General features: G+C 27.1%; 1 pseudogene; it reads left to right on the top strand.

The window, feature by feature from the left end:
• Nucleotides 1-470: 470 nt before the first annotated feature.
• LOC114119967 (uncharacterized) lies at nt 471-3663 on the top strand (annotated as a pseudogene).
• Nucleotides 3664-10210: the final 6547 nt, after the last annotated feature.

The following is a 10210-nucleotide window of genomic DNA, read 5'->3' as shown; positions in this document are numbered from 1 at the left end:
TATTATTAGTTTTTCAAAAATTGACTTTAAAGGAACAATTTATAAAGTAGGAAGTTATGTTACTTGTTTTAAACACAATTTATGCCTATATAAAATACTTGAAATTGTTATGATAAAAAATAGTGCTATATCTTTCATTGTTGACCAAATTCAATTGGATTCTTATAGTTCACATATGAGAGCGTATGAAGTTAGCAAAACTCAAAATATAATTTTAAAGACCTTAATAAGTATTAAAGAGTTTAGTGGTCCGCCAATAGACATTAATCAAATTACTAATGGAAAATTAATGATTAGATTAAAAGATTATTTTAAAAAAATCTTATTCTATTTTTTTTATCTTATTTTATTTTATTATTTTATTATTTTTATTCTTATTATTATTATTTATAAGTTAAGGTTAATAGGAGTGAGTAAATAATATACAGTGTACATTCAAAAATTAAATTTAATACTGAAATTAATTATAATATAGGTTATATTTTGTGTCATTAAATACAAAATATGAATCAAGAAAATTATTTAATTGACAAGTTTATAGCTGAGGTGGAAGATGAAGGCATAACCTTAGGCCATGAAAATTTAGATACTGATAATGTTGAGTTAACTGAATTGCAAAAGGTTAATTTAGGTATTCCTGTAGATTATGAACCATGTAGTTCACAGATGGTTTATAATAACCAACCTAATATGACAAGAGTTAATGGTTCTTCTAATTCTTCAGCTTACAATAATGTGTCAAATGAACAATTTGCCTTATCAGAAGTAGAAAAAGATAAAATAAAATCTCTTCTTGATAGATGGAATATGAACTATTTATTTCAAACTTGCATTAGTGAGTAATAAGTTTTATATTAACCTTAAATAATAATTAACATTTACTATTCTAATAATTTATTGATTACCATTGGATAATTAAATAGAAACAATTGTTTTACTTTTATGGTATGGAAATTTAATACATAATATTGTTTTTTTTTTATATTTTCTTAACATAAAAAGATACTTTAATACCAATCAGTAGCTATTATGACATGTCAAATAAAATTATTTGATATTAAATAAAAAAGCTTTCTATTTTTATAGGTATATTTAAATACATTAAAATTTAAAATTTTCATCATAGTAATTTATTTTTAGCTGAATGTATTGACATTGAAGCATTACAGTATATAACCACAGAACAAATATTTGATCTTTTAAAACACTATCCTATGGGTATTCGTATCAAGTTTGCATATTACATTAATGAATGGCAAAAATCCAAGTACTGCAACAATTCCAGTGAATCACCCATACACATATATTCATCCAGTTCATTACCAGTACCATCAGGACAACAGTTTTCTCTTGATGAAATTTTAATCAAAACTACACAAGGAGCTTTGATAACCAACTATTATAAATGCAATAATTGTTTGAATGAAAATTGTAGAAATCTTTTGGTAGATTTAATAATTGCCAGCCTTCTTGAAAAAAATCATCCAATGACTGTGGCATTAGCAAACAACATTGCTGATACCATTGTTAGAACCTTCATCACCGAAATAAAGGTAATTAATATTAAAACTGTGCCATATAAATAAACTTATGTATGTATAGGTATCAAAGTATTATAGTTATATGTATTTGTTTTATAGGAAATATACTTTACAAAAGATGGTGCAAAAAAATGCCCTAGAGGAAAACTATATTCAAAATATTTTAATAAACTTAGAAGTCTCAAAAGTCAAGGATTTGCAGTATCTTCACCATTGTCGAAAGTAAAAAATAATAATGAAAAAGAAATGCTAACACGTGTTTTTGAAGAACCAGACATTGAAATAGGTAATACTAGACTACTAGGTACATTATATTTTATTGTTTTTATTAATTAGTTAACTATTTTTATTTTATCATTTAGTTACTGAAGATGATGCTGTTACTCTCCTGGTTAGTTTAAAACATGAAGAGTTATCATGGCCTGAAATTGAGACCATATGGAAAAAAACTACGGGTTATCGGTTAAAAAAAATTAAAACAAATTTTTCATTAGTTGAAATACCTACATAATACATGGCCACAATACACACAGCCACTTGGGTATAAACTGGTAAGCAAAAATGATTGTTTACAACTATATCTGGGTATCTAATAGTTTATTATAACTTAATAACCATAAAAATACATTTATGTGGAATTATGTTTTATTTTGTTAATAACAAACTAAATCTACAATAAGACATTTAACATGATTAAAACTAACAAAGCCTAGTACCTATTAAATAAAATGTAAATAATTTACTATTATAGTCTCCATTGGGTACCTATGTAAAGTAAAAAACAATTCATCAATTGAAAGAAATATATTTAAATAAATGATGCATTACAATTTTATTTTTTTCAATTGTTCAATTGCTTTTTTTATTTTAAATATCTCATGATAAATTTCTTTCTAAACCTAATAATAATTACATTGCTCATTAATATGGATATATATGAGTCATGAGACTATAAATAAATAACCTATACCTATTTGTGTAATGTTTATAAACTCAATTAGTATTTTTTGTTATAGTTATTATTTAAAAAAAATTCTTTTTAAGGTTGACATTGATTTCAAACGTCTTTATATGAATGCATCTGACATGTTCACAATATATGAAAAATCATTAATAAAATTAGTGCAAATATTGGATGACCGTATTAAAGATCCTAGTTGTCGCAAAATGTTAGAAGAGATGAAAAAAAATGTGAACATATCAGAGAGTAAGTTTAATTATTTTGACATAAGATTAATAATATTTTGTTCTTTCAAATTCATTCTTAAGGGAATGGGTAGGTGTTATGTTTATTTTAATTATATTCACTATACTCTGGTCCATATAATGTTGTTATATGGGTGGAGAAATTAATTTTTTTTATCATTACCGTGTGTACTTTTAAATGACCTATAATAGATCCTAAACTATTCTATTGAGTATTTAAACACTGTTTATACATTTTTACATTTATTCATCTATACGATTATGGGAAAACTGGACATGCAGGACTTGGGATTTGGGGAAATAATTGGAAATAACACTGTGATATTATGAATTAATGAAATAGGTATAAACAAATATTTTACTTTTGGTATAATTAAGTTGCTTTATTTTTACAGATTCCAAAAATTCTATTGTTTTGTACCTTCTTCACGCTCTTTTTGTACCTACTACCAAAAAGACCTATGTTGATTCTAATGGAAAAAGATGTTTACAAAAGTTTTCAATCAAAGATTCACAAAACAGTTTGGTAATGGTTGCAAATACATCAGTTGAACTTGAAGAAACCATGAAAGCTAGAAAACAGAAAAATATTCCTATTCAACCTTGTATGCTACTAGTTGGTACAATAACAAATCCTTCTGAAATTATTATTTACTTTGATGAAATTAAATATAAATTTTTTTCTATTGTTAAAGCCATTGACTTATGTTTCAAAATTTATCATGTATTTAACATTGAATACCCTATAGAGTCTTTAAATGTTTGGCTATTCATACAACATTATTTCTATAATATAAAATCAAAATTTGATAAGTCATGCCCACTTATAAATCAAATTATTTCAGAATTAAAATAAATAACTTATGTACTTTTGTTCGTAAATAAAATGGTTAAATACATATTAATTAAAAACTAATTTGTGATTTTTATTTTAAACTATTCCTTTATTTAATTTGTGTATACTCTAGATATAACCTACCTACTTGTTTAGTACTTAATAACATACAATATATTATAATATAAACATTGGTATAGTCAATAGTGCACTGAAAATTGTATGATATTAACATTAAACATTCAATTTAATTGAATAGGTATATATCATTTGGTTAATATTATCACTAATAAAGTAATAATTACTGACAGAATTTTTCAAAAAATTGTTTTATATAAATAATATACTTATGCATATACCAAAGGGTAATGCAGTGGTGTCTTAAATTTTTTTGGAAGAGTTTTTGTAGAACGAATACTTATTGTATGTTACTTTATGACACAATTGATCAAATAAAAAATTGGGAGAACACGTCTTTCCCCCTTCTGCTCCCCCCACCCCTAGCAACAGTACTGTTAGATTTAACAATGTGACATACTTGAATCAACAATATATTTTTATTGTTTATAGATAAAGGGTTTATTAATTCAATTAAGTATTATATAAAGTTAACAAAACTATTGTTAATTTAACAAAATTCCATACGTGTTAAGTTATTAAAATGAACAAAAACTTTGTTAAATTGAACAAAATCTGTATAAACTTAACAAAAATTATTGTTAATTTAACAAAATGCAATAGATTTTGAGATTAAAAATTAACCAACCATTTTGTTGAACTAAACGGGAATTTTAACAAATTAATAATGGAGTTTGTTAATCTAGTAATTAACAATATGTAAATTTTGAAATTGACAAACGCGTCTGTTGGCCCTATGTTAACAATGATTTTGTTGATTTAATTGTTATTATTTTTAATTTTACCTAGATTTTTCTTTCTGTGTAGTATATTTTTTATATCTAAGCTTAATAAAACGACAACACATTATACAAAATAAAATCAAAACGACTACGTCTATAAAAGTTGAGTGAGTTTTTTCTTATTATTTTATATTATTATTCTGGTCACAAATGTGTGACTGAGAGCCGGTTAAGTTATTATAATTATTTATGTTTTCAGCTTCAAAAAAATTTGTAATTGATCTTGAAGTTCCAATACACGATTTAATATTTTACCACTTGAAAGCCAACGTATTTCAGTATGATACAACAAATTAGTTGTTCTATACCGATATTTTTACATAATTCTTCAAATATTCTACATTTTACTGGTCGTTTTTTAATATAGTTAATCATTTCAATGACAGTTTTGAGAACATCACTTAATTCTCCCCCATCCGAACTTTTTACTATAAGAGCTTCACGGTGTTAAAAACAGTGAATTGTTATTAAATTAGGCGTTTTATTTTTCGCGAGAGTTAGAAATCCTTTAAATAGGCCAGTCATCGCCGCTGCACCATCTGTGCAAATTGAAATGCAGTTCGACCATACCATATTATTTTCTTCGAAATAATTATTAACAGCATTGAAAATATCGACTCCAGTTGTTGTAGTTTGCAATTCACGGCAAAATAAAAATTGTTCAATTATTTTTTTCTCATTGACAAATCGTATGAAAGAAATTAATTGAGATTTACCAGAAATATCGGTACTTTCATCAAGTTGTAATGCGAATTCTTTATCTTTTTGTAATATCTCATTTACATTTTTTACAATATCCTCCGACATTATTATTATTCTTCGACGAACAGTATCATTTGCCAGTGGTATGCATAGGCGTGCGCACGGTGCAATTAATTTTTCGAGAATTTGTGTGTGTGTGTGCGTGTTGAGTACACGCAAATTCTATTTTTGGATATCTTCAGTTGTGTGTGTGTGCGGATTACACGCAAATTATTGCTGGATTTCTCCAGTTGTGTGTATGCGATATACACGAAGCAGATTTTTCAACCCAGCATTTGTGTGTGTGTTGATCATACGCGATTTCGTCTAGATTCTACAGTGTGTGTTTTCAGACAGCGCAACAAGGTTAGTATTTATATATATATAAATATTGTTTTATTTATTTATTATTTTAGTATTAGTATAGTTATTTATCTATAAAATTGTTTTATTATTATTACTATTTAACAATTTATTAATGGGATATGAACAAAGATAATAATAGGGCACTTGCTATATCGAAATTAACAGACATTTATTTAAAGAAAATACCAGAACTTATAGAAATTTGCGTATTAAATAAATTAAAATCAGTAGGTACAGTATATGAAATAAGAACTAGATTATCAAACTTTTACAAGGGAAAGTCAACATTTAATGACCTAGAGGAAACATTAAACGACTTTGAAAAACAGAGTATTATAGATACATCAATAAACAATAAAATTAGGGACACTGATATAAAGGCAGAATTAAATGAGACATCATTAAATAATCTAGAATTAAGTAAAGAGATAGCAGAGAGTAAGAACGTGTATGATAATTTAAATAATAAAGCACAGGATATCACTCAAAAAATTGAAACAATTATTGGTGGTTGTGAAAATTATTATCAAAATAAAGAAAACGAATACGAAAAAATTAACTTTAATAATCAGGAATTAGAGACAGGACCTTCGCGGGACATTACAAAAACAAGTAGCATGGGGGAGCAATTAGATAGAGTAGAAGCGAAGGAAATTTCGGACAGTGATAATTTGTTAGTATACGATAATATTATTTTAAACTCGAGTAACAACTTATACAACAATACTTTAGAACCAATAATTAATAAACAAGAGAAAGCAAAAATTAGTACCTTTTTATGACGAAGTTGCATCAGTAGATTATAGTACACCAAATAAAAATTTAAACATTGATTCGGGAAATAAAATTAATTTAATAAGTGAGAACAACAAAATAGATTTAATTATAAAAGTGAATAAGAAAGAACAACTAATAAATAACACTACAAACAGAAAACAAGAGAAAAACATCATGAATGAAAGACCGAAAACCCTACACGTAACTCCGGAACATTTCACCGGAAATGAGGATGTAAAAATATTTTTGAGACAATATTCAATGATTACAGAGTTTAATAACTGGTCGAAAAAAGACAAAATAAATGTTTTACCCATGTTTGTAAGATGTATAGCTAGCAATTTTTTGGACTATTTATACAATATAAAAGATAGCTGGACATGGGAGGAAATGGAAGAGGCGTTCATAGAACAATATCTCCCTATAGGGCACATAGCGTTATTAAAAACAATTTTAGAAAATAAGAGTCAGGGAGAGTCTGAAACAGCAACTAATTTTATGACGGAAATAGAAAGCTTGTGTAGACAGATTGATAATAAAATGAAAGAAGAAGATATTTGCATTTATGTACTAAAAGGTCTTAAAGAAAATATTTTACAAACAATTTCTATGCAGGATAATACTACTTTAAGAAAATTAAAAGAAAACCTAAATAAGTTTGAATTAATGCAACACAGAATAAATAACAGGGGAGCAACCACGAATGAATATACGGATATGTTAAATTTACAAGTAATAAAATTACAAAAGTATCACGATGAAAAAGAAAGGGAAGAGAAAAAGAAACTTCAGGAGGAAAACAGAGAGAAGAACAGACCAAATTAGTGAAGGATAAAGCGTTTAAACATACTGGGTAAACAATCTAACAAAACAGTTGAAATTGAAGGCAGATACAATGAAGAACGATACAGGACGTACAAACCAGATAGAGATACAAGAGGACGAAATTACGACAGAAATAGAGATTATAATAAAACAGAAGAAAATAGGTACAAAAGTCCATACCCAGGAAGGTCACGGGAACAAAGTCAGGACGCGAGCGATTATAATAGGGGTAGATCTTACTCAAGGGAAAATCAGAGAAATAACAGAGATAGATCATATTCAAGGGAGAGAAGATATCAACAATACGATAATTATAAAAAAAAAAAACATAGACACTTATAATAGACAAGACAGTAGAGACAGGTGCAGCAGGAAAGATAGACAAACGAGGTCAAGAACACCGGAAAGATATAGATATGAGGACAGACAAGGAGAAATGAAAGGAAACATAGAATCAGTTGTATGTTACAAATGTGACCAAAAGGAACACTATGCCACGCAATGTCACAATACAAAAAACTAAAAAATACCGGGTTGGCGGAAAAATTCGGAAAACTAACTCGGGAAGATAAAGAGTTAATTAATAAAGAAAATAATAGACATCTCACATCTACACTTTGTAAAAAATGGTACGAAAATTAATCTATAAAATATGAGTTAAATAAACAAGAAGAGACAATTAGGAAAAATAGAGTTTTATCAATAAAAATTCAATTTGAAAATAAAATAGAACATGTAATACTGGATACAGGTTCAAACATTTCATGTATAGAATATGCCTTACTAAAAAACAAAGAAGAAATTGTTACAGAGAAGCAAACAATTATCACTGGAGCAGACGATTCTGTATTAGAAAACATGGGAATAATATTATTAAAAATAAATATTCAAGGAACCGAATATGAAATAGAGGCATACATAATTAAAGGTTTAATATGCAGATTTTTATTAGGAAATAATTTTTGTTTAAAATACAGTCTAGTAATTCATTTCGGAAAAAAATAAATAAGATTTAATACAGGAGATAATTTGAAAATGGATAAAATTTGGACCGAACACAATGGACCACCTACGATAATATATAAAACATAGAGAAAGTAGACAAGATAACAAATGAACATATCATACAAAAAATAATAGTAACAGAAAACATCTTAATACCACTCAAAACATTAACAAACATAAAAATTGGTACAAATATAGGTGCACTTGATGAACAGTCAGTCATTCACCCAGTGGACCGTTTAAGTCAAAAACAATATTTAAAGTTAGAAACGGATAGATTAGGGAAAAAGGCCACAGCAATTTAACTATACAATTTCTCAAATTTAAATACAAAGGTATAGTAATAGGAACGACAGAATATTATATTAAAAAGGACAATTGACTTACAATTAATAAAACAAATAACGATGTACCTATGTGATAATCAAGGTACAATTATTAAAATTTCTAAAGACCTAACAAACGAACAGTTCGAAAAAGCAAAGGTTCTAATAAGTAAATTCCAACATTTATTTACATCGGAACAACTAGATTTAAACTGTGCCAAGGCAGAGGAATTTGAAGTTAAATTTAGCTCGAAAGATCCGGTTTTTCAAGCACCATACAGAGTGTCTCCAAAACAAAGAGAAAAACTAAAAAAAATAATCAATGAAATGATTAATGCTGATATTATTGAACCAAGCAAAAGTAGCTACGCAACACCCGTTTTTCTCATACCAAAAAAACAAAAAGGGGAATACCGGTTCCAAGTAGATTTTAGGAAATTCAATGAACAAACAATAAACGACAGGCACCCTATTCCACGATCACAAGATATATTTAGAGCTCTAGAAGGGGAAAAATACTTTTCAACAGTCGATATGGCACAAGGTTAGATCCCAGTAAGACAAGAAGATCGAGCAAAATTAGCTTTTACAACTGATTTTGGATTATTTCAATTTAAACGAATACTACAGGGTTGGAAAAATTCAGCACCAATTTTTCAAAGAACAATTAATCAAATACTAAGCGAATACCAGTAGTATACATTTGTATGTTCTGCGCACTTTTGACTGCGGAGATTGTAAAATTTTAAGGGGGATTTTTCCCCTCAAACTTTTTTTTTCTCCGCTGTACCTGTAAAAACACTGATTTTAAAAATTTATAACCAATTATTTTTTCCCCTGTTACACATAAAGTTTAAACAGTGTATACACTATTTATTTCCCGTATAACACAGACGGAGTATTCCGCTACAACCAATAAATTTTTTTCTATGTTACACATAAAGTTTAAGCAGTGTATATACACACTTCATAATTATATTTTTTAGTCATGTTTTTTTTTTTTAAAAATAAAAAATAATACGTTTTGGTTCAAAATAAAAAAAATATATTTATATGTATTGTCTCATTATTCTAAATTAATTTTAAATTGATTAAACTAGTTTTCTTACTTCTCTAGTAAAAGGTACATATTCTACAATGCGATCATGAATTAATAAACAATAAGCAGTTACACCTGAAAGAGATTTTGATGCTTCAATTTCTAATTGAACATCTACTGATGAAGCTGTAGCTGAATCATTCTGTTTTGACATATCGATAACAATAATTGGAGCTTGCGTTAGAAATGTAGATGGGCTTAATATCGGGTTCCGAATACTTTTTTCATAGTACGATTCTTGAAACGATGTATACATATCATATAATAAGGTAAAATTATTTTTAGAAAAATCCAAATTTAAATTATCATAAGGATATGCTATTGAGTTTAAAAATACTTTTACATTAGTTATATTACAATGATCGAATACACCACAATCTTTTTCTAACGAATTTTTACGTCCCTTTTGTAATCCGATTATAATGAATCGAGGTTTTTCTAATTTTGAAGCAGTTTTTAGGTTCCATACAACTTTTTTTGTGGTTCCGAGTTCAGGATATTCAAAAGTCTCAAAAGATCTGAACGGGATAAACAAACTTTTTTCTTTTTCAATAAGTTTTAATAATTTT

This window comes from Aphis gossypii, chromosome X (assembly GCF_020184175.1).
Source record: "Aphis gossypii isolate Hap1 chromosome X, ASM2018417v2, whole genome shotgun sequence".
Classification (NCBI taxonomy): domain Eukaryota; kingdom Metazoa; phylum Arthropoda; class Insecta; order Hemiptera; family Aphididae; genus Aphis; species Aphis gossypii.
The sequence above is the reverse complement of the archived record's forward strand: the minus strand, read 5'-3'. Positions and strand labels throughout refer to the sequence as shown.